Source organism: Pseudopipra pipra, chromosome 10 (genome assembly GCF_036250125.1).
Source record: "Pseudopipra pipra isolate bDixPip1 chromosome 10, bDixPip1.hap1, whole genome shotgun sequence".
Taxonomy (NCBI): domain Eukaryota; kingdom Metazoa; phylum Chordata; class Aves; order Passeriformes; family Pipridae; genus Pseudopipra; species Pseudopipra pipra.
Window position 1 is genome coordinate 2,708,225 of NC_087558.1, and position 23,773 is coordinate 2,731,997.

At 42.3% G+C, this 23,773-nt stretch overlaps 1 long non-coding RNA gene across 1 annotated transcript in view; it reads left to right on the forward strand.

Annotated features, from left to right (window-relative positions):
* Positions 1 to 23,773, forward strand: part of LOC135419427 (uncharacterized) — a 123,546-nt gene that overhangs the window by 22,051 nt on the left and 77,722 nt on the right. The window contains exon 2 of the long non-coding RNA XR_010432982.1: positions 3,589 to 3,782. This is a non-coding gene — a long non-coding RNA (uncharacterized LOC135419427). The remainder of the gene's footprint in view (positions 1 to 3,588; positions 3,783 to 23,773) is intronic.

A 23,773-nucleotide genomic window follows, 5' to 3' on the forward strand; every position in this document is an offset into this window, starting at 1 on the left:
AAAAATTCGAGAGTGAGGGAAATTAAAGTTCTTAATGTGTTTTCTTGTTTCCTTGTTGAGTCATTCTGAGAAAACTCATAAGGAAAGGATGGTAACTAAGTGTCTAAAGGAACAGTCTGTCTCACAGAGAGATGATCAGACCAAAGAAGGGAAATGATTTCCTGAAGCTGAGCCACGGACAAGGTCAGCAGGTTTGGTGAGAACAGCTGAAAAAGGTGCTGACGTTCCTCTGTTTAATTATGGAGGGTGTTTGGGCTCTCAGGCTTTTAATTCTGTGCCCTCAACTTTAAAATGTGCGACTCAGTGCAATTTTGAGGGAGATGTGCCCCACAGGAGAGCACACACAGGTTGTCCCAGTGACCAGTGGACAGGTTGCCAGAGGAAAGTGTGGTGCATGGGGTTTAAAAAGTGTCAGCAGGTCAAAGCCGTGGGTTAAAGTCTGTAAGAGTCATGGAAAGGATGGTTTCTTTTGGGGTATTTTTAAATATTTCGCTTTGAAATGAAGGAAAGATCTTTCTTGGTTTGTTCTCTTTCTGGTTCAGTGCCTCTAAAATTTCTGCTCCATCTGGTATGGAAATTTGAGGAGAGACCAACAATAAAACTCTGTGTGGGGATGATTTTATTTAAAAAAGGTCAAGTTAGTTAAGTTCCAGAATAAGTCAAAGGACAGTTCTCATGGATGTGATACTCAGACTATTTACCTAAGAAAGGACAAAGACATCAAGCAGTGAAGATAAGCTCTGAATTATCATAAACTCCATTTCACATGAGAAACTGGCATTTTAATTCAAAAGGAAATATTCATAAGCCATCTTAGTTTGTAATTTGAATATAATGTGATGAAACCTGGTAATAAGAGACTGGTGGGGTTTCTTTTTCTTGCTGTCACAACAGGTGGCTGTGGAACACGGTCTGAACAGCACAGCCCTTCCAAAATAATCACCTCAGGAATTTTAAGAGGAAATTCAAATGCACATCAAGGACACAGAAACAGATCTTACCTTGCAGGGGGAAGAAGTGAGAGTTCATTCCAAAGTCCAGGGAGTTTTGTGAGGAAACTCATGTTGATTTTGGTCAATGAGTTAGTTTGGTATTGAGGAAAGCTGCAAAATCCGTGTGTTATTCGTATCTTGGTCAGTGAAAATGAAGATTTATTGTGAGAAGAGGATTCTCAGCTGGTAGGAAAATTCAGTGTTTATTGGTGAGATGGTGGGAATTGCAGTGAGTGCTAAGGAACATCATGAAACTGTGTTTCAATTGCGAGAATTTACCACCTGCTTTTACCTCAGCTTTATCTTACAAAGCCAAAGTGAAGGAGTAAAAACCTCACTGCACAACGAGCAGAAATTTGGATGAGAAAAAGATATTTTAATTCAGTTGTGCATCAGTATTTACAAACATCCCCACCTGAGTTAGGACATTTTGATTGCATTTTATTTTAGTGAGGTGCTTTCAAAACTCATGGCTGGTGAAAGAAACTCCAGGCAATTGATCTTTAATTCCTGTTGAATTTTTGCTTCATCTAATGAGGTGATTCATCCACAAGGTTGTCCTTGTTGAGCTGCCCATTAAACACATGGCACAGCCTCTCCTTTCCATGCTTTTGGAAATAATGATCCGTTCAGATGTGGGGCATCAGATGGTCAAGGTTTATGTAATGTGTTTTTAAGTGACATATCCAGGTTGGAGCAATCCAGGGGAAAAGAGCACGTCTCAAAACAAATTTTTTTTTTTTAGCCAATTTGTGCTTTTGACTGTTGGAGAAGAAACAGCGAGTTTTGGAGAGGCTTAATGGCTTTGGAGGTGGTTGGGGAATGGTCAGTGTGTTGGACCAGAGCACTGAGGAGGGAAAATCAGCAAAGTCATAGAGCAAACTATGATTTGGGTAAATAAATGGTAGGAGGAAGCATCTGCCTTCATCTCTGTTGGGTTCTTGTTGGAGTCCAAGCCCTGCAGAGCTCATTCCTTTATAGGTTTTACCCAGCACCCACCAAAATCAGTTGAGAAGTTCTCCAGCCTTCTTCAGATTGTGTCCAAGGGGCTTTTCCATGGTTTCCTTATGGCTCAGCTGCCACTTCTGACCAGCACATTCCCAGTTGCACATCACCCACTAAAACTATGACAATATATCCCAGCTTTGAGAGCTGCCAGTTATTTTGCAATGTCCTAACCAATGTGGAAGAATTTTTCAGATCCTTTTCTTCTTTAATTTCAGTGTTGTATCCGTGATTTTTGCTCTGTTGTGCAGTGTAATGGCCTTGCTAATGTGTTCCCATGCCTCAGTGGTGAGCTACTTAATGTATCTTGAAATAGTGTAATTTTGTTGGCATTACAGAGGACATGGAATTATATACATTATTCAGCACGTCCCCTGTTATTCCCTCGAGAGTATAAAAATAGAAATGAATAAAAAGTGCTTTAAGTGGATATATGGTTATGAGGGAGATTAAGTCTGTGTGTACACACAGGTTTGTCTTCTTCCCATGGTGACTTTGCCCTGTGTGACGTGAGGGAAGGAGATGACCTTCCCCTTGCAGAAGAAAGACAAAGTGGGTTAGAAAATGTGTATAATTTATAAGCCATTCTCTATAGATAAGAGTGAATATCCTGTATAAATCACAGCCTTGCAGAACTCAGGAAGGTTTGTCAGTGCTGTGACACGATGCAAGCCACACACTGTCAGTTTTGTATCTTCTCACAAGGTGTGTGTTGGATGAAAAATAAATCTGCCACAAAATGGAGATATTGCAACATGTTGTATTGGGTTTGGGGCCAGAGTCTGTGTATGGGAAAGGGAATCAGCTCACCGGGAAGCACAGAAATCCATAACTTTGCTTTCCTCTTGAATTGTCTCTAAAGCCTCTTTGTATCTCTTATTTTGCAATTTGATATTTAAGTGCTGATCAAGTCACCAAAGTATATAATATTTGATTTTTAATGCTCACAGTTGGCATCAAACCCCACAGATTTGCAGGTCAGGCTGGAGATGTCCTGGTTCTTGAGAAGTTGTGGACTCTAAGCTGTGCTGTAGGTTGGGAATAGGGAGTGGGATGCAATTTAAGGAAAACCCACCTGAAAAATTGAATAGATTCATGGAATTGTTAAGGTTGGAAAAGATCTTTAAGATCAAGTCCAACCATCAGCATGGCACCATATTCACAATTTAACCGTGTCCTCAAGTGCCATATCCACATGTTTTTTGAACACTTCCAGGGATGGCAACTCCACCACTTCCGTGGGCAAGCCTGTTCCTGGGCTTCACAACCTTTTCTGTGAAGAAATGTTTCCAAATGTCCAATCTAAACCTCATCTGGTGCAATTGGGGCCATTTCCTTTCATCCTTTTAACAACCTGCTCGGGGTGTCTTGCAGGAAAATAAACGCAGAGCTGAAGGCAGGTTTATAAACACAAGCGATGCTGGGCTGTCTCCTGCAGCTTCCAGAGGTGCAAACTGTTTTATTGGTATTAGCAGGGAGCCCCTTGGCTGTAATTAGGCAGCCACAGAGTACAGAATATTTCTCCAAGATGCCACAGCACTTGCTGGTTTGATCTAACCCACTGGTGCCTTTTTCTTCCTTATTCCGACAGAAAATGCCAGTGGCTGTTTCTTGCTCTGTGGAAGGAAGCTAAAGGAGTTAATTGAATTAAATCCTCAATCTGGGTAGCCAGGAGTAAGGCAGACTGAAAACTGAAGCCTGAACTCTGTTTGAGCTTGAAGAGAGACACTAAGAACGTCTTGGAGAGCAAATCTACTGCTTGGAGACCAGCGGGGCTGGTGAAAGGTAAGACTTCAGAGCAGGGTGGTGTGGAGGCCACCAAAATGTGACCAGAACACTTCAGAGCTGATCCAGGGGTTTGCAAACGTTCTCGTTGCTGATGACTTAAAACAATCTTGCTCCCAGTGGTGGGGGATGAATTAATTGTGTTCCAGCAAAAATCTGATAAGGCAGAAACAATTCCCATGTCCGTGTTTTGCCATTGGATGGTTTGTTTTGCAGGAATGGTTTATTAACAAATGTCGAGCGAGAAGAATCTTTGTGGAGGAAGGCAGTGTATAAAACTGAGGGTGAAAATCTGCTGCTCGTAATGAATTGGCTTAATTAGGATCCAATTAACTAAATGGTCAAAACAGAGGGACTTGGACTTTGCAGTTACTTTGGAAAGCACTGAATGTTGAGGGGTTTTTGTGCTCTGCCACAGTTTGAAGCTATCAAAATGTTCTTGTAAGAGGCATAAGAAAAAAGCCTGGCAAGTCAAGTCAGCTACAAACTTCTAAATCGTGACCACTGAATACAGTGAAATGCATTAATAGAGGAGGAAATGAGAGAATGGCAAAAAAAATTGTACAAGTCACAGCAGAGGCAAGAATTAGGTCATGGAGAAATGGCATTTATTGGCAGAGCAAGCAAGGGAGGGATTATGTCCTAGAAAATAAGAAATTAATGCTTCATTATTGGTGGTTCTGCCTGTTTTTGGTATCTGAATATAGACCTTTATTTTTTCACAAATAATATTTTATATGTGGTTTTTACACACTCTTATTTCTCTTGATTATCCCCAGCAGGGCAAAAATTCAGATCAAAAAAGCGATGAGAATAAAAACAGGGTCTTGTCACTAAAGTTCTCTTCCATTTTTAGAGAGAAACCTGTCAATAATATGAGTGGGGACTTAATGTGTAGGCTGATGTTTGTTCTGTGCTGGTAACGTGGTTTCAGTGTTTCCTCACTTAAACATTCAAGGTCAATTAAAACTTAAATAAACAGATTAAACTTTGCCTTGCTGGCTGTGGAGAAGGCAGTCTGTGCATGGGTCTTTATCACAAGAGCTAAAAGGCTGAAGAATTTGCTCCTCTGTGTGCAAGTTACTCGATATTTCCTATGGTTCCTTCCCAAATCTGACACTTAAATAGAGTGTCTTGGTTTTATGAGGGTTCTGACCTGAACTCAGATCTCATTGTCACTTTGGAAACAAACATCTTTCTTTCCAAGGCCTGCAGTTCTGTGCTGGATGTTGTACAAAAAACCACAGTATGTGTCAGCTCTGCTTTGAAGGTTGTGGGTTTAGTCTGGGGAGGCACTAACTAGATAATTGCTACCTGCTGGCACAGAGAATAGGTTGTTATTTAATGTATGCAGATTTTTAACAAAAAAAAAATGTTAAGCCTGCTGAATAACTTCATTTTCAGCATCAAAATGCGCCTTAATTTGAGGCAGAGATTTTAAAAATATACATTATTCCTCCCCTGTGTACTAGTGTTGTGAAGCTCTGGTTTATCACTCTTACTAATGTGGAGCAAGAAGGAGGCTGGATTGTGGTTGCAGGAAGTGCTGGGGTTTGTTGTTTTGTTGGTTTTTTTTAAATCAGTTGAGCAACAAGTTTGCCTTCCTCCTGAAGTTTTGCCCTTTAACCTCACAAGGGCTTCAGGAGGATTCCTCATGTGCTCTCACACTCCTTGTTTTCATGTGCCCTTCCTTTCTCCTTCTCTCCCAGTGTGTGTTGCACACTTTCTCTCTTGCTCTGCACAAAGTTGGCAGCTGAATGGGTAAGGCCCGTGGGTATCTGTCTGATTTTACTCCTCCTTATCACTTTATCCCTCTTTGGAAAGCATCCTCTCATTATGTATTCTGTTCTTCCAAGCTCAGGAAGATGCATTTCCCAGGTAGGATGGTTCAGGGTGTGTTTTATTTACATGCTGTCACTGGGAAGAGTTTGAGATGCTGGATAAGGAACAAGGTGCATCCTCTTGCTTCCCATTTGTCCATGGATGCAGTTCTGCTCCAGATTTTGTCTGAAAGAAAAATTACAGTAGCTTCTGATACTGGTATCACCTTGTACCTCTTGGGGGTTTTAAAGTTCTGTATCCCTTCACCCTCGTTTCTCCATCTCTGACAATTTCCTAAGAGCAGCAAATCTAAAAGTTCCTTTTATCTAGTCTTGATTTCTGTGTGTAGATTAAACACTCCAGATGTTTCGGATCATGATATGCTGCAGAGGTTATTTTTTTCTAGACACTAAAAATGAGGAATACAAAGGATAAAGACAGACTGGATTTAGCAGAACCAGAGGAGGTTTTAATCTTCATGCTGGGAAGTATCATCCCAAAAACTTCCTGGCACAGCCTGTTGAATAATTTCAAATACCATTTTCTTGTGGCATCATAGCAGTGTTATACTGTGTAATTTGGCAACTGAAATGCTGTGGCAAAAGATAAGTGTGGCTCCTGGCTATTGTCTTCTGCAAAGCAGAAAGTTTCCTCCTATGCGGGCTGGTGCCAGGCAGAATTACAGTCCTGATCCTAACAGCCCCAAAAGCAAGTAGGGCAGAAACAGCTCCTATAAATCACTGTTTTCAGCAGAGGTTTGTGCCAGGTGAGGAGCTGGGCTCTGCACCTGCTTCATCCTTAACTAAATAGGTGCTGATGCAAGTTTTTAAACTCCAGCCTCTATTTCCAGCTGTCACCGTTGAGCTGTGGCTTGGCTCGTTCTTCCTCTCACTTGACAATGTGATGGGGAATCTGAGAAACTGTTTTCAGGGATTCTAGAGTTTCCCTGACCTACTGTTGAGTTAAAACATTGGCTCCTGCGGTGAGGAAACCTTATTTACACCTAGGAATTGCCCCTGTGGCAGTGTGGAGACAAGAGCTGTGTCTGAGCTGTGGCTCTGCCTCTGTCCCGTTGGGTTTGCGGCACCAAATGCCATCAGTATTTGTGGAAGAGCTTGTGGAGCTGCCTGGGGAGCCCAGGATGTGCCCAAGAAGGTGCCCCAGGCTGTTTTGGGGAGGGATGGTGGTACCACAGAACAAGAAGTGCCTCTGGGTCAGGTTCCATCACGCCTCCGTCACAAACCCCGCACTGGGTGTCACCACCTTGTGTCCCCCCACCTGTTCTGACCTTTCCAGATAAAACAGGAGCATTGCCTATGAACAGGTGAATATTGCAAGCTGCTGTTTGGGTTGATTAATTGGTGGAGCTTGTAAATCATTTTCTGTAATAATTACACAGGTTGAAAACGATTAAAATTCATCATCGGCTGCTTCTTACAGTCAAACTTGTGCTACTTTATGTGGTAGGTGGAATAATTTATTGTGAGAGCCCATTTAAAAGCTTTTTTCTGGAAGAGATTAGCAACTGTCATCTTTATTTCTACTATTCTGCTTTTCTAATATTTGTGTTTCTACTCCCACTTCGACATATTTGAGGAATGATACCTTGCTGGGAGGGAAATGGGATATAAAGGCTGAACACAACTGGATTGTTCCAGGAACTCCAGGCTACTGCCTGACCTTGCAAATGCAGCCTCCTTGAAGTAATTCAAGTAGCTGTAGCTCATTATTACACCTGAGATTTGGACACCCTTTAAATCATCTTGTGTGGTTGAGGTTTTAAACCCTGGGTTTCTTAAATAAAGGGCCACGAGCAAATTCAGAATTGTTTTGCCCCAAAACAGGAATTAGGTTGATGGTATCGGTCAGCAGCCTGAAAATAAACACAAAGGAGTTCTCTTATTACAGATTTTTGTGAAGGAGTTCTCTTATTACAGATTTTTGTGAAGGAGTTCTCTTATTACAGATTTTTGTGAAGGAGTTCTCTTATTACAGATTTTGTGAAGGAGTTCTCTTATTACAGATTTTGTGAAGCTACTTGTTGTAGGATGACGTAGAGGTTCTTCACGGGGACTTGTGGACTGACACTCAACTGGCAGTTCTTGTATTGGGAATTCAGATTTTTGACTTAAGCAGATCAGCACCAGCTTGGAAAATAGGAAGATATCCCCAACTTCCTTGTTCATGTGTTTCCAGCTTCAAAGCGTGAAAAGAAATAAAAGTTGGGACTTGCGGAGAGGACTCGCATTTTTATTCTTAGTTTCCTGAAATATAATTAGGGGTGTTGAAATGGAGGTTTTGTGCTTCTCTCCATCTATTCTTTGGATGCTGTGCTGAACGACGCTTTCCTTTTCCAGCCCTGTACCTGGAATAACTCGTCCTTCTGACTGAAGGGATCTGCTGGAATGTGGGGGAAGGAGACTGGCACAGTTGAGCTGATCTCTGTGACAGCTGTGCTGTCTCTGACAGAGTCAGGAGCTGGGACTCTCTTTCTCATTTGGCTCATGATTGCAGCTCTCACTCTTTAAGAACCACAGGTCTGCTTCCTCTTGCTGCTGTCGATGGTGCATTTTCTGCACAGCCCAGGTGTTCACTTTTTATTTCCTGGCAGGTGGGTGAGACACCAATTCCCAATCCAGGCAGATCCTCGCTGTGAGGTGTCTGGGGATGTGGGAACTCACCCCCTGACCCATTAAAATAATTTAACAGTCTGTTTGGTGGGAACTGTGGCTTCAGACTTAACTTGGAGCAAATTTAACTACTCACCAGAGCACACAACATCTATTATTACCAGAGAAGCTTTGCTCTCCTGAGCTTTAATTAGAAAGCCCCTATTGTAGGTTGTCACCAGGATGCCAAAATAGCCCTGATGGGAGTTGCTGCCATTCATCACTGCTCTCCCCTCTCTGAGCAGGAGCAGGAGTGCAGCACAAAATTATAGGTAGCCAAGCAATGAGAAATGGCAAGATGATTCACAAGTACCATCATCCCCAAGCTTGGAGATTAATTGAGTGAAAGATACTCTCTGTGCAGCTTGAGTTAATGAATATAACCAATCATTCTGGGAAAACACACGTCTTGATTGCTTTCCAGGGAGGAAGGGAATCTCAGACAGCTTTTGTTATGCCACAGTTAGTTCCCCACTGCTAGTTAGGGCTCAGGGGCAGGCAGATTACACAGACTCTAGGAATTTGGGCTTTTTATAACTAAGAACAGCATTACTTGAATAACTCCATATCAGATTGTTATTCTGTTGAGTGATTTCCAGATCAAATTGGAAAGTTTGTGAGTAAAGTGACTTTCCTCACCCCACTGATCACACTCAAACCCCAAAATTCACGCTAACATTCTTTAGCAACAGCAGAGAAGTAGACTTGACATATTGAGGCTTCTTGAGAGACCTGGGCTGCTTTGCAATTCTGTTGTGGCCAGAGGTTTCATTAGAACAGCTGTTCACCTCGAGTCTGGTTGTTAATCCTTTCTTTATTATTGTTTTATTTTTAATAAGGAGGAACTGAAGAGTGCAGCAGAAGTGTTGGGGATGTTCAGCAACACAGCACAGGCTTAGCTGGCTCCAAGCATGGATGAATGGGCATGTAGGATTCTCTTTCATCCAGCTCTGTTTGCATTTGTAGGGGTATTTTCAGCTACTAAAAAAATTAAATTTTATCCAGTGTTTTAAATCTCTCCTCTGAGCTTCAAGGGAATATTGTCTCTGTGGATTTTCTTTTTTTTAATGAAAAAATGTTTTTAGTCTCCATAAAACCATTAAGGTTGGAAAAGAACTCTTAAAGATCATCAAGTCCAACCCAGCACCACCACCATGTTTTCTATTAAACCATGTCCTCAAGTGCCACATCCACATGTTTTTTGAACACTTCCAGGGATGGTGATTCCCTGGGCCTGTAAGACTCGAGGCTTCCTCTTTGAAAAGCACCCCTTTCTTGAGTGTGTCTTCCATGGCCTTTAAAATCATAGGCAAAAGGCATTTTCTTTGGTGTGATATTCTGGACCTTGTTATTCCATCTGCTCAGCTCTTTTTGCCTTTTTTTTTTGTTTGTTGTTGCTGTTGAACAATGTGTTGGGTAGATCTGGGAAATTCTTGGTAATAATTACGTCAGAAAACAATGAAGCAGTGCAGGATTTGGAGGATGTACCCCAGGTTTTGGTGATTAGCTGATAATGAAGGGCTGAGGAGATGCTGTTGCTTTAAAATGAGTCATTGCTGGCAGCTCCTGGGGACAAGGACTCAGTGTGAGGCAGGGACAGGGGACACTCTTAATTTTGGCGTTCTTTTTATGGGCAGGTATAGAATAAAGGAATAAAACCACTCTAAGATTGAACTGTGAAACTGCACCTTTTAAATGCAGATTTGCTGCTTCCTGACAGTTTGTTTTTTCTTTGGAAGGGGGTGATTTGTGTCCCGGTGTTTGGCTTTGATCTCCTCTGGGTTTGTGGATGTGGCACAGGGAGATCAGGCTGTGATCCCTGTGATCCTTCTGTGACTGCAGCCACCAGGACCACCCTCAGTTACTCATCTTTTCTCCTTCAAACAGCTTGGATTTTTTTAGGGGGGATGGGAATTTTCAGGCTGCTCTGTTATTAGAACATCCATCACTATCTTTGGTAGTCATTAAAATGGTGTTTGATATTTAAAAACCAATCCTCAAAATACTCAAGTGATGTTTATTGACACTCCTGTCACTGCCAGAGGTGTACACAACCTTAACCTTTTGAAGTTAAGGATTACATTGGGTGATAAACTTGAACCTTTTTATGACTTTTTTTTTTCCAGAGCTGGGCTTTTTTCTCCCCTGTTTGTATGAAAGGCTGTAATTTTTCTTAGTACTCTTGGTAAAAGAGCTTTCTTCAAAGGCTCATACAAAAACAAAAGCCATTTTTTACAATGCTGGGAGGAGTGAAAGAATCTACAGAAAACCCCCAAGCCAGGCAAACAGAAAAACCCAGATACCTCTTTAATATGTTGGTTCCATGCCACAGATGAAGTTTACACTAATTAGAAATCATCTGGAGGCACGGCAGCAGATTGAGTCTTCGGCTGGAAGTGCTTCCTGACAGGTGGTTTCCCACAAAGCAGCATTACAATTACCTAACACACTGTTTGATTTGTGTAAACCCTCATTACTACTCACATTATTTAATGAACTATGTGCATTCTCTGGCCTCCCTGCAGAATGCAGTGCTCCCTTCCAAACCTTGCCGAGCTCGTGCTCTGGGTTTAACTCTTCTCTTCCGAGGGGAAGAAGAAACAGCACCGTAAATGAGGAGGTAAAAATTGGAATTTAAATGCTGAAACTTCATATGTTAAGAAGAGCATAGAATCCCAGAATGGTTTGGGTTGGAAGGGACATTAAAGCTCATCCAGTCCCAACCCCCTGCCATGGGCAGGGACACCTTCTGCTATCCCAGGTTGCTCCAAGCCCTGTCCAAGCTGACCTTGGACACTTCCAGGGATGGGGAGGATTTGTGATGGTTTGAAATTTTAGCTGTGTGGGGGTTCATTTTAGTGAACCATCTTGACTGGTGAGATTTTATTTAGCTCAGTTATGTTTCATTGCAAACTTATTTTGTGGACTGTAAGGAGTAACTTCTCGCTCGAATGTCTGGTACAAAAATCAATATGAACACTTAGAGATCTTCTCCTTCTGTTTTTAAGAAGTCCAGCAGAGATTCCCTGGTTACTTTAACCATCCACAATCAGAAAGATGAGGGTTCTGCTGGTCACTAAGGATTTCCTGAGCTTATCAGAAGTTCATGTATCTCTGCAGGCTTTGTATAAAACGCCCTCAGGGTTATGGACTCTTTGTTATTTGCAGTCCTGGTCAGAGTGTTGCTGTTTCAGCCCCACGGGAGGTGTTTCACAGACTGAATTTCTGTGCAGCAACACAGCAGCAGAATGGTCTGTGACCCAGAGAAATATTCTCTTTCATGTAGTTCAGGCTCTGATGTGATTACACTCTTCAGCAAACACATATATTGAAATTCTCCTTCCAAGTGAACTTGGCTGTTTGCTGTTTATTATGAGAAAACCTCTTAGTGGAGCAAATGAAGTAAAAATTTGAATCCACAGGCACAGGGAGAGATCTATTTTGTGCTGTTTGCTTTCCTCACAGACTTATTTTAATCAGTCATTATTTCTATTTGATTCCTTTTGCAAATAAATTGAATCTTAAAACTTTTCCAAAAAAAAATCAGAATAACTTCAACAATTCCAGAATTATGACTCGTGACTACAAATGGTGAACTATACAAAATAGCACAGAAAGGTGTTTGTTTAAAAGCAGTTATCACTGGGTAGGTCAGCAGAACATGCAGGGGTTTACTTGTCTGGTGTTAAAAGAACTCAGCAGTTGAAGGGGTTTTTATGGAATCTGTTTGCTACATCAGCTCCTTGGGAAGAAGGAGCTTTTAGCAGATGAAGTAATAGTGTTAATTAAGGTTATATTCTTATGCACTATGTCACGGATTATATCAGCAGGTGTCCAGGGCACACTTAGAATCCCAGGATGGATTGGGTTGGAAGGGACTTAAAGCCCATCCAGTGCCACCCCCTGCCATGGGCAGGGACACCTTCCACCATCCCAGGTTGCTCCAAGCCCTGTCCAACCTGGCCTCGGACACTTCCAGGGATCCAGGGGCAGCCACAGCTTCTCTGGGCAACCTGTGCCAGGGCCTCCCCACCCTTATAGCCAAGAATTCCTTCCTAATATCCAATCTAAACCATCCCTCCTTCGGCTTAAATCCATTAGGACTCAGAACTGAACAGTGGTGTGGACTAAGCTGGAAATGTTTATCATAAGGGGAGAATAAATGTAAATAAGCAGGAGAGGCTGAGCATCAACTGCACAGGGAAGAAAATAAGAGGCAGCCCTGGGGTCAGAGCCAAGCGTAGGAAATTGTGGTGGCACCAAGACACAGCTCTGCTTGTCCCAGTGCAAACCCAGTCCCTGAGTCAGGGAACTGATGAGATGGAACCCTGGAGTCGTGGAAAGAATTTTAGGGAGCATCACTATCAGTAATTCATGTCAAGCATTGATGGTCTGTGAAAAACAAATGGCTTCCCCTTGAATCCCATTGGCAGGAATGTTCTGGTTGCAAGCATTTGGGCTCCTTGTAAGGAAGTGTCTTGTCTTCTAAGAAGAGGTTTTAGGGGCTCTGACCCCAGGAGGAGACCGGGGAAACCTGAGCATGACACTGTGCTTGGAGCAAAGCCCTGGAGCTGAGCTGCAGCTGGGACAGCCCAGGGCTTGGGAGCAGCACAGAACTGATCCCTTTGGGGTAACAAAGCCAGTGAGGAGGGAGAATGTTGGTTAACCAGGATTTTACCAAATCCTGGTGCTCTTAGGGGAGGAGTGTGACAGAGCACTTCTCCCAGCAGGAAGGGACATGATGGTGCCCCGGGCTGGCTCTGCCCAGGTAGTGCTGGCATTCCAGGTGTGTGCCCTCACACCCCTTGCCCAGCCTCAGAGACATGTTTTCCTCCTGCATTCCAGTGATGTTGGCAAAGCTGCCACTGCCTGTTTTCAGGCCAGCTCTGAACCACTCAAGCTTTGAAATACGAGCAGGCTCGGAGTGTCTCTGAGCTGTCAGAGGGACATGTGTATTTTGAGGCCCCAAATCTGGGCATCTGTTTAGCAATATTGTCTGAGCCACCCCTGTGAGTCAGTGGAATTACTCATAGTGCACACAAGTCCATTTATAGACCTCTGCCAGATTGGAGCCTGACAGTGTGGTGGGATGAGCAGCTTCTCAGATGCTGGCTGGAACATTTATTGTTAAAAAAGCCTGTGGCATCTAAAATTATTTTCCAAATCTAAGACACATTCCTAAAGTTAAAAAGGTGTTTTACAGCATTACATTAATGAAATTACGTTTCACGTCTTCCAGTCAGAGATGCACATCTTCATATTTCCCATGAAGCTGAAGTTTATTTTAGGGCAACAGATGTTCCAAGGTGTGTTGATACAGAGCTTATCTTCTCAATCAGCCTTTCCTGTGCCTGTTGCAGAGGAGACTGAATGAATTCGGGCAAGGCTGATCTCTTCCAGGATTTTTTTTTTCTGATGAGTTGCATTGTGGAGGAAATTGCTCTTTGATTTTTGCCCTCTTCAGCAGCTGCTCTTCTCACTGAAGAACTACTGCACCAGCTCAAGATCAGGTTCAAGTGCAGCACTGCTGTTAATCAGGCTCAGTTAATTTGCATCTCACACGGAGCTTAATCCACTGCCTATTGAAGTCACTGGAAAAATTCTCTTTGACCCGTGCAGGCTCCATAAAAACTCAAGTCTGGGTTTCATAACTAAAGCAACTTAAAAAATCCACAGTGGACATGAAAACTCAGTGGAATTACACAGCTGGCAAATCTGCTTGCATTTGCTTCCCCATAACAAAGAGATGATTTTTAAGAATAATGAGGTTTAAATGCAGGCAGTGTTTACTGTCCCTTGGAAATTTTCACTGTCAGCTGCTTAGAGTGGGTTTTGTTTTAAAAATCATACAAAGGTGAGGCTTTCCTATGCCAGAAGGAATGGGATATATCTTGTCTGATCAGGAAAAAGAACGAAAAATGGAAATATGAGAGGCATTTTTATCCTGCACAAATGGCTCAGCATAAGGTGGGGATTTTTTTTTTGTCACGCTTTGCTACTTCTTCCTGCTGATGGGAGCTTTGTGTTCGGAGGCAGGTGAGCAGCTGAGGGGGGTGGGAAGGCACCTGTGGGCTGGAAATGCTGTGCACAGGTGGGAATCTCCTGACCACAGGATGCTCAGCAGCTGGGCCAGGGCAGTTCCCTGCAGGAAGGGCAGCAGAGGCAGGTGCTCAGGGCTCCTGCTGAATCCACAGAACACAGGGGAGAAGTGCCAGAACAAAATGTTAACTGTGCTTGGCAGGTTTCACACAGTACAAGATTAACTGTTTAAACCATAATGGGGGAAAAAAACCCCCCAAAAGCAGCCTGAGATGTGCCAGGAAGGTCTAAGTAATCAGCATGTAAAAATAGTCCAGAAGGTTGTTGTTCTCCATAAAAGTGTTGGTATTTTTTCAGTTTGCTGCTGGCACAGGTTGCCCAGAGAAGCTGTGGCTGCCCCTGGATCCCTGGAAGTATCCAAGGCCAGGTTGGACAGGGCTTGGAGCAGCGTGGGCTAGTGGAAGGTGTCCCTGCAGGGGGTGGAATGAGATGGGCTTTAAGGTCCTTTCCAATGCAGACAATTCCATGATTCCATGAAATGCCCAACATACATTGCCTCGGGGGCTTTCACTGACACCTGACACTCGGAGCAGGGAGTTGGCATCAGCAAATATCCACACAGAGCACTTTTGAATCCCTGGTTATCTGCTCAATCTGGTGCCAATCCTTCAATGGCACCTTAAATCCCTGTGGATTCAGTGAATCCTCAGCTGCAGCAGCAGAGTGAAGGCTGTGAACAGGACACCAGACAGAACAACCTCCTTTGGAATTCCTGATCATTACTCACTGAAGGAGATTCACTTTGGGGGCTGTGTGGCTGCACATGCAATGCCAGTCATTTCTAGAGCTCCCTTTTCCAAGAATAATTATGTCTCACTCTGTTTCCCAAGGAATGTCTCAAATTTAAAGTTTCCCTCACAGTTTTTTTTTTCCTTTCTGGAAGGAAATACATGAATATGTTTGTACCTTTATTGTTAGGTCAGTGGTTTGATTGGTCTGTAGAGTTGTGAGACCTGAGCAGCTCTGGTGCTCTTCACCCAGAATGATTTAACCAGGAAGGAAATTTTGAATTAAACCCTCTGTGCTTCTGCTGCTCTTCATCTTTTGACTATTTAAATGGGAAAAAAACCCCAAAACCCAACAACAACCAAAACCCACAAACTTTTCCAGTGTGGGTAATTTACCAAGAAACACTTGGAAGAAAATATTAGTGAAAAGCAGTGCCTTTCATGTTCTTCAGTGTTTCCACAATACAATTTTGGAGTTTGTACCTTCTTTGAGGTTGTGGTTTGGTGCAAACATGATTCTCTACCAGATTTTATGATTCTAAATTATAAAATGCTGCAAAGTGTGGACGATTTAGGAAAATCTTGATTTAGCTGCCCTGCCAGTATAGAATGCTATTTCAGAAGAAGTCCTTAAGAGGAAAAAATACCAGTCATGCGTTACTAAGTCCTTGCAAAAATAACTTTGGTAGAGTTTTCATGCAGATGCCAAAAGCACCAAGCCAGTGACTGCAAGAATAACGTGTTTTATTCACTTTGTCTTCATGTCCCATCTGAGACACTGAGGGAGGAATTCCTGGTTGGGATTTTGAGCTTTGGTTGAGAGGTTGCCCTTATCAGAAAAATCACACCTTTAGCCCCAAGTGGTCACAATCTGCATGGAAAGGTGGTGCTGCTGCAGAGGTTGTGGTGGCACCACTGACTCTGGCCAGGCTCCAGCACCAGGGAAACCTGTGACAAGCTGAGCTCTGGGGTGGTAAAAACCTTTGCTCCAGGCTGAGGGTAAAAAAAATCAGGATTTCAGACCCTGGAAGGAAGATTGTTGGGCTCTTAAAACATAGTCATCAAAGATTTAGCAGTGCTGGGTAACGTGGGAAGTCCTGCTTGGTATTTAATAGAGGGCATTGCACTGTTTTCATACAAATTGATAAAATATTCCATGGAGGCTTTTCTTGGCTGAAGTAGAATAAGAGGCACAAAGGAGAACTGTAACTATGGACTGGTTATTGTTTTGGTTGGTTGGGTTTTCTAGTGTGTGTTTGTTTGATTTTAGTTTTTTAGGGGTCAACTTTTTGTTGTTGTTGTTTTGTTGGGGTTTTTTTGTCTTTTATATCTTTGTGATTTACTTCCAAAGAGGTTTCATAGAATCACAGAATGGTTTGGGTGGGAAAGGACCTTAAAGTCCATGTAGTTCCACTGCTATGGGCAGGGACACCTTCCACTAGCCCAGGTTGCTCAGAGCCCCATCCAACCTGGCCTTGGACACTTCCAGGGATGAGAAAACACCTTTTTGATAATCTGGCCCATATAAAAGGTGGTGTTTGATTCCCCAGCTCCTGGATAGGGATGTATTCTGCTGAATCAGCAAGTGGTCTCACAGGACCATGTTTATCTGCCATACAAAGGCAGTGTGCCCTCAGGATTAACAGAAAATACATCTTACAGGTTGTATTTTCCTGACAGTCAAAAGGGTTATCTTTCATTCCCACCCTCTCCAGTGCTGAACTTTGCTGGTTTTGTGGGTAAATGATACAATAAGCGTGGATGTGCTAATTTTGAGTCACTGCAGGGGTTAAAACACTCACAGATCTGGTCCTTTCCCAGTGAAGGCATCAGATAATGTGGTGTGATCCCAGATGTCAGTGCAATTTTCAGGTTCAGCAGCTGTGCCAGCACAAGCCACGTGTCAGGGACAACTCACACTTTACTCTGCAAGGAGTAAAGCTGGTGTAGTTAAGCTGCTTTTAGCTGGGGAAGTTTTGTGCCCCCCAGAACTGTAACTCAGTGGTTAAATTGCTGTGATTCCATGGGAATCCCTTAAGCAGATGGAGGAGAGGGATGGGCTTCCTCACTAAAAATCCATGGCAAAATAGGAACTTCAATTGGGAACTCTCTGGAGCAAAGGTATTAACAGGTTTTTGGGATGCATTAAACACTTCTAATAGTTTTAAGAGATTAATTCTAAGAACTTCTGCATTTGATGCTTCGGTTCTTCGGTCACATTGTGGGGTTTTTTACACTAAACTTTTATGTATTGGCAGTTGATGGGTTATTTTTTTTCTGTAATATTTTTAAAAATTCTATATAGTCTGTAACATTTCCACAACTTGCATCTCAGGTCTGATAATGAGCTTGATAATATAATCCCTCATCAATTGGAAATGTTCCTTGGTGTACCAGATGAGCAAATGAGTAAATCTCGCATGTCTCACGCCTTGAAAACACGAATATTTACCAAGATTAGCTTCTCAACCCTAAATGTCACACTTTTACACTTACATCTAAGTGTAGATCCTAAGTGTGGACTTAAAGGCTGGCATTGCTTTTTGTTCTCACTGAAATGCTGTTTGATAGGTGAGCTTGTGCCCCTTCCCAAGGTTATGTGTTTAAATTGCTCCATGTTTGAATTAAAACCAAGCTCAGAGATATCTGTGCTTTGTGAACATCATGGCAAGATGTTTAAGGTGCTGTAGCACCAGCTGCTAAACTTGTAATTTTGGTTTCTTTTCCACTGACCTCATATGGGTTCTCGGGAGAGAATGATACACGTGCAAAGAGATAATATCCCACTATTTATGTAAGTGATCTCTGACAGGAATTAACATTTGTCAGTGGAAGATAAATTTGGAGAGTTCACTGTCTTTATCCCTGGCACAGATCAGGGTGAGCAGAGTTTTGCCTGGTTGAGTTGTTCTGAAATCGTGTGAGATCTGTAAATTCGGCCTTATAATCTCACTGGAGGGAAATGGTGCTCTTAATATCCAAAGCCTATTAAAAAGGGATTTCACATCTTTGGAATTTATTATCAAACCTCAAAGATATGAGACTCCTTTTTTAATAGGTTTTGAATTTTATGGGCTCTCTGTCAGTGAGTAATATTGTTGATGTGGTTTAAAGCTTGTAAAATACATTTTTTTTCCCCCTTTCATGGCAGTTGTTTTAAAGTAGTGATTTACCAGTTGTTGGAGGAGGTTTGTTGTGTTGTCTCTCCCCCCCCTTTTTTCCCCCAGTGAACAGATTTTTATGTAACAAAAATTTCATAAGCACTTGGTATCATGGAAATCACCTAATTCATTGGAGAAATCTGCTATTTCCATAAGAATAACCTTTTTTTTCCCCCCCTCCCTCTGCCAGTCCCATGAGTATTCAATGGCATTGGAACATTGTTTTCCTTACTGTCTTCATAATAAATTCTGTAATACCAGTAATGTACTTAGAAATACACTAAATATACTTATTATGGCAACTGCAACTATGCTTCATACAGTTTCAGTAATTAGCTGTGCTAATTACAGTTGGGATGTGGGATGGGAGATGCTACATTAAAACCAGAGAAATTAAAACAGAGCCATTTTATGGAACTATTATGTTCTTTTGGGGACTGCAGATCTTAGTGAAGCATTAGCTAATTAAAAACACCAGGATAGTTCCTGAATAAACTATTAAAGCTAAAGGTTACTTTCACACTTGAGTGGGATATGTCAAAATGGTTTTTTTTCCCTTATTTGTAGCCTTTGTAGAAGAAAGATTTGAAAACACTGTGAACAAAAAATTCCTTGGTATTATGATGGCACACGTCCCTGCTGGTTGAGGGATCTTGAAAAGACTTTTCCTTTGTTGTCAGTTTTTAGCTTTTGTCACCTGAAGGGGCTCCAAGAAAACGGGAGAGGGACAAGGTCTGGAGTGCCAGGACAAGGGGGAATGGCTTCCCACTGCCAGAGGGCAGGGTAAGATGGGATTTTGGGAAGGAATTCTTGGCTCTGAGGGTGGGGAGGCCCTGGCACAGGTTGCCCAGGGCTGCCCCATCCCTGGAAGTGTCCAAGGCCAGGTTGGAGCACCCTGGGCTAGTGGAAGGTGTCCCTGCCCATGGCAGGTGTGGAACTGGATGAGCTTTAAGGTCCCTTCCAACCCAAACCTCTCCATGATTCCAAGGCATTGGCCTTGCAATTCTGTCCCCTTCCTGCTCCCTTCCTGCTGTCCAGCAGGGCTGAGGGCTGGTTCCCTCCCTGTGGGAAGAGCTGCCATCCCTAAACGTGTCTGAGACACTTTCTAGAGTTGTGCTGCTCCACAGAGCCCTCTCCTTAGCCTTCCTCAATCCTGGATACACAGTCGTTTAGCCTCTATTACTGGAGAAATCCTTTTCTCAGCAACAGGAGGCAAGCAAAGAAATCCAGGTTTTTGCAGAGGATTTTTAAAGCCACAGTGACATTGACTCTGAGGAGACAGTGGGATGTGAAAATCACAGAGTTTGACAGCTCATTGTAGGACAGAATTCTTTCCCTTTGCAAGACAATACATCTGTCCTGGGACTGTCTCTGTAATATTCACAGTTAGAAAGCATCAGGTTTGGGAGACAAGTTGTGCATTTAGAAACATCAGGTTTAGGAAACAGAATGTATATGCAACAGATTTTCACTGTCATAATTTGTTTAAAAAAACCCAAACAAACAAAAACAAACAATCAAACAAAAAAAAACCACAACAAAAAACTGAGATCTGCTGCTTACTGGAAATCCACTGCCCTGGAAGAGATTCCCAGAGAGGTTTCACATCCCTGGGAATGTTCAAGGCCAGTCTGGATGGGGCTCTGAGCAAGCTGGTCCAGTGGAAAGTGTCCCTGGCCATGGCAGGAGGTGGAATGAGATGAGCTCTAAGATCCTTCCAGCCCAAACCATTCTGGGGTTCTGTGATTCCTGCTTGTGTCCTGAGGGATCATAGGCCTTTTTTCCCTACACAAGCAGCAGGCAGTAATCAAATCCCCCCTTAAAAGCTTTGAGTTTGCTTCTTTTGGAGTAAAACAACTGCTCATCTGCTCCAAGGTTTGGGGAATCTCCTTGCTCTGCCCCTCAGGAATGTTTTAGGCCTCTTTCAGATGAACATCACTCTCATGCTGATTTATCTGCAGAAGTTGCATGACTTCATTGTTCACGTTGTGGAGAAATCTGTTCCCCCAATCTGGATACTCAGATCCTCCTGCCTATTTCCAATGCTAATTCTTCGGTTCTTGCTTTCAGTTTTTCCTGGGGAATAAATTTCCAGGGGAGCACAATGAGGCTGAGGGAGTAGGAGGGGCAGAGTGAAGGCTCTGCAGGTGGGGGGAGTTATTTAGTTGCCAAACTGTCTTTCATGTCTTTAGGATTTCTCCACCTTTTTTTCAAAAGGACAAGGATCTCTTTAAGCCTTTGGAAGGGAAAGGTAACAATTAAAAATATTAAGTAAAGATGTTCTGCACCAAAAGGGATCAGAGCAGAAGTGTCTGGAGATACATCTCAGACTGTGTGTTACCAAAACTTCCTCTTGCATCGTTCCAGTGAATATTCTCTTTAGAAAATATCTGCTACAGATTATTTATATTCAAACTCAGTATAATTAACAGTCAGGGAGATGCTACATCCACATGGGCAAAAAATATTTAGTTTAATTAGCCTTAATATTTCCTAATGTCCTTCCCAGCAATGTTAATGCTCTTAGAGGTCATGTCTTTAATTCCTTCAGCCTCAGAACAAGTCACCTCACATGCAGAAGTTGTAGCTCATGATTAATCAGCTTTGCAAGTTTTCAGGGTTTCACCGTGGAAGGTTTAATTTTCTCTGACAATAATTATTTTCAGATAGAATTGGAAGACTGGCAAGAGATCAAACTGGTCCTTCTAATGTTTTCCAGGGAAGTTGGAAAGTGAATAGAGGTAGGCAAAGGACCTCTAGCCATCTCACAAGGTACTTGCCTGCTCAGCCATGGACCAGAGCAGGGCACAACTTTCCACCCTTCCAAAAAATACATGGAAAAAAGGTTTTGCAAGCCTTGTCTGCTACTGATAACTTATTCAGGAAGCTGACAATTTATGCCTGGAGAAAAAGCATTTCTATTGTAACACACAAAGAGCATGAATTTCAGTTGTTTTAATTATGATTTCTCTGTTTAAATGTTCAGTATTCGTCAAATCGTGTTTCCAGAAGGAAACATCCTAAAGATATGAAAGGAAGAGTATTATTGATTGATCAGATTAATACACCAATCCTGTTAAAGCAATGAGTGAGATTTCTATGGAAAATACTCTGAAGGGTTTGAATGGAGTGCTGTGGTTTGGAAAACTTGAGTTTAGTCAGAAGGAATTGCTGGAGAAGCACAGACTTGTTATTTTTTGGGGTGGTTTTTTGATTGTTCCAGTCAAATCTGGAACACAAAAATAAACCATCAGTGTGGCTGTGACCTTCCTGTCCATGGGGGATTTCAGAAAGAGAGAAAGAGGTCGAGCTGAGAGATGAACAAGAATATTTCTTTAAAAAAAAAAACCACCACAGAATAGCAGAAAAGAATTGTAATAAATCTATGATTAAAGAGGTCAGTTATTTCTGACATGCAATTTAGTTGCTTTATTTTCCTTTCCCTCCTTCTTTTTGTTGTTTGTTTGTTTGAGGAGATAAGAAAGCAAAGGCTGTTTGAGAAGGAGAAGCACTTGCTTGTTTGAAAAAGAGAGGTCATGTAAAAATACAAATCTGAAGTGCAGTTCTCCTCCCACTCTGAATAGGAATTTTGTAGTGGGTTTCTACAAGAAACTACATCAGTATTTGTTAGTAAATCCCTGTTGTTGTCATTCTCATGCTGAGCAAATGAATACTAAATAAAGTAAAACGCTGGAATAATCAAGAAATTTCAATTTAGGGTTTGAGCCACAACAGTTCCATCAGCCTGTGACTCTTTGAGGAAACTCATGGTCTTGCTTTCAAGTTGGTCTCCATAAAGAAACACCTTAAAATTAGCAAAAAATGTAGAGTATATTGGTGGTTGACTCAGCATTATCAAGAAGAAAGTTCTTTACTGTCATGTGGTATTTTTTAAGACAAATCACTTCAATGAATTGTGAATTAACTTTGGTCCAGGCCCTGTTACTGCCCATCCTTCAGAGGCCCAGAGTGGAGATTGGATGGCACATGCAGAGCATTGGAAGGTGGTGGATAAGACTGTGCTTCTTTTAAAAGCTTAAAGGCAAAATTCCAACAAACCTCCTCCCAAAATATCCCATCCCACAGCACAGGGTTTTGTTAGAGGTGTGTGAGTGAATATTTAATGCTCGTCTGCCATTTTGGAAAGGGCTCAAAGTCAATTTGTAGCAAAGTGCAGGTGATGATTTAGGAAAAATTTAGAAAACAAACGAACAAAACCATCCAAAAAAACCTTCCAGGGTTTTTCTCTGTTTGTTTTTGTGCAGCTGACAGATTTTATGGCAGCTTTAATTCAAACCCATCATCCAGGTAGACAGAGAAGAGGAGTAGAAATCTGGCATGGGTGGAGAATAGACTAGTGGGCCAGATGGTAGGAAACATAAAGCTCCAGAATACAAGCAAAGGGAGAGCTTAAAGGAGATTATATTTTATGTCCATAAACAAATTGGCAAAGGAAAGAGTCAGACCTTTAAAAATAGAGTGACATTTCTTCAGAGAAGGTGAGCACTGCTTAAAAAAATCATTTTGTATGGATTTCTAAAGACAAGCATCCAAAGGCACCACTGAATTTTGAGTTTCCAAAGGTGAATATTTGAAACAGAAATGAGATCACAATGGGAGAGGGGATCCAAAGTAAAACTGACACAGAATTATGGGGATATCTGCACCTGGCCAAATTGGATCATATTTTGGTGGAGGCAGCAGGTTTAAGGAAAGATGAGGGGTCTGTATTCAGCAGGGGAGAGAGGAGCCTGTTAAGGATGAGCAAGGAACACTAAACATTCCATCTGGGAAGGCTCCAGCACTATGAGGCTCAAGAAGAGGATTATCTTCAAAACTGAGAATACCTAAACATCCAGTAATGTCTTCAGAACTGGGCATTTCCAGTGGAGCTAAAGCTTTTCAAACTTAACCCTTGAGCAGGGCCAAATGGAAAGTCCTTTACAGAGTTTACCTGCATGGAATAACCACGTGGCTGATCATTCTGGGAAGGAGTGGAACTTCTTGGTTTAGATAAATCCTTAGTTTTAGGATAAAAGATTTCTCAAGTGAAAGCAGATCATGAGGGTAGAAAATAAGTAGGTGGCCAAATGTAGTTCTGGAAGTAATTACCTGATACTGTAGAGTAGTGGCTGGAATTTGGGAAGGAAATTTATTCCTTTTGAGACACTCAGTGTTGGTCTGAGCAAAAAGGAGGAGGAAGTGGACAGGAGACTAAATTGCAAATGTCAGGGAACCACGAGGTGGAATCAAGAGAATGAAATGAGCTGTAATTTCACTGTTTGCATGGTGTGAAATGTTTGAGAGACATCTGGGGCTCTGGGGACTCAAGTGAAAATAAGATCCTTGGAATAATGTTTAACTGGGGAGCAGGGGGAGAGCAGAGAATAAAAAAATGCTCTTTATTAGCCAGGTAGCTGTGGGCTGTAGTTGATGTGGTTTTGAGATCACTGTGCAAAGGTCTGTTATTCCAGGTGTGCACCATGATGGGCAGTGTTCAGCTTATCTCACCA